This window comes from Microtus ochrogaster, unplaced genomic scaffold, assembly GCF_000317375.1.
Source record: "Microtus ochrogaster isolate Prairie Vole_2 unplaced genomic scaffold, MicOch1.0 UNK42, whole genome shotgun sequence".
Taxonomy (NCBI): Eukaryota; Metazoa; Chordata; class Mammalia; order Rodentia; family Cricetidae; genus Microtus; species Microtus ochrogaster.
In genome coordinates, this window is record NW_004949140.1 from 341503 (window position 1) to 343820 (window position 2318).

At 47.0% G+C, this 2318-nt stretch overlaps 1 protein-coding gene across 1 annotated transcript in view; it reads left to right on the top strand.

Annotated features, from left to right (window-relative positions):
* The window catches only part of Sept6 (septin 6), a 108135-nt gene that overhangs the window by 83721 nt on the left and 22096 nt on the right, over nucleotides 1-2318 (top strand). The window lies entirely within an intron of this gene.

Here is a 2318-nt window from a genome sequence, read left to right on the forward strand (position 1 = left end):
TACAAACACACAAACAAACCTCTTTCTCACACACACACCTCTCACTCTCTCACACACACAGCTATCTCTCACACACACACCTCCCTATTTCTCGAAACACACACATCATCACTCTCTGTCTCACACACACAGACAAACCTCTCTCTCACACACACAAATACACACACACCTCTCTCTCACTCACAAACACACCTCTCTCTCGCACACACACACCTCTCTTTCTCTCAAACTCACAACCTCTCTCCCTCTCACACACAAACACACAACTCTCAGAAAAAAACACACACCTCTCTCTCACAAACACACACACACCTCTCTCTCACACACACACCTCACACTCACACACACCTCACTCTCAAACACACACACCTCTCTCTTACACACACACCTCTCTCTCACACACATACAAACCTCTCTCTCATACACCTCCCTCTCTCACACACACACCTCTCTCTCACAAACACACAACTCTCACACACACACACAAACCTCTCTCTCACACACACACAGTTCTCTCTCACACACACCTTCCTATTTCTCACACACACACACAACCTCACTCTCTCACACACACAGACAGACCTCTCTCACACACACACAGACAGACCTCTCTCATACACACACACAAACACTCACACAATCCTCTCACTCCCTCACAAACACACACCTCTCTCACACACACCTCTCTTTCTCTCACACACACAACTCTCTCCCTCGCATACACAAACACACAAATATCTCTCACACACACCTCAATCACACACACATCTCTCACACAAACACACACCTCTCTCTCACAAACACACACACCACTCTTTCTCAAACACACATGCCTCTCTCAAAAACAAACACACACACATCTATCTCTCTCACACACACAACTCTCTCACACACACACACAACTCTCTCACACACACACAAGCAAACGTCTCTAACACACGCACAAACCTCTATCTCTCTCACACACACAGCTCTCTCTCACACACACCTCCCTATTTCTCTCACACACACACACCTCACACTCCCTCTCTCTCACACAGACAAACCACTCTCTCAAACACACACAAACACACACACACGACTCTCTCCCTCACAAACATACACCTCTCTCTCACACACACCACATTTCTCTCTCACACACACCTCTCTCTACACACACACACCTCTCACACACACTTCTCTGTCACACACACACCTCTATCTCTCTCACACACACATACCTCTCACACAAACAGACACCTCTCTCACACAAACACACATACCTCTCTCTCACAAACACACACACACTTCTCTCTCACACACACATGCCTCTCTCTCTCAAACACAAACACACCTCTGTCTCTCTCTCTCACACATACCTCTCTCACACACACACAAACCTCTCTCACACACACCTAACTCTCACACACACACACCTCTCTCTCACACACACCTCTCTCTCACACAAATACACACCTCTGTCTCTCTCTCACACACACCTCTCTCTTACACACACACCTCTCTCACAAACACACACACCTCCCTCTCTCTTACACACACACCTCTCTCACACACCCACAACTATCTCTGACACAAACACACCTCTCTCACACACACACAACTCTCTCTCACACAAACACACCTCTCTCTCTCACACACACACACCTCTCTCTCACACACACACCTTTCACACACACACCTCGCTCTCTAAAAACACACACACCTCTCTCATACACACAGACACAAACATCTCTCTCACACACACCACTCTCTCACACATACCTCTCTCTCTCACACACAAACACCTCTCTCTCACACACACACCTCTCTCTGTCACATATACAAACCTCTCTCTCATACACCTTTCTCTCTCTCTCATACACACACCTATCTCTCACACACATACAAACCTCTCTCTCTCATACACCTCCCTCTAACTCACACACACACCTCTCTCACACACACAACTCTTTCTCACACACACACAAACCTTTCTCTTACACACACACAAACCTCTCTCTCACACACACCTTCCTATTTCTCACACACACACAACCTCACTCTCACACAGACACAGACAGACCTCTCTCATACACACACACAAACACTCACACACTCCTCTCACTCCCTCACAAACACACACCTCTCTCTCACACACACACACCTCTCTTTCTCTCACACACACAACTCTCTCCCTCGCACACACAAACACGCAAAAATCTCTCACACACACATCAATCACAAACACATCTCTCACACAAACACACACCTCTCTCTCACAAACACACACACCACTCTCTCTCAAACACACATGCCTCTCTCTCAAAAACAAACACACA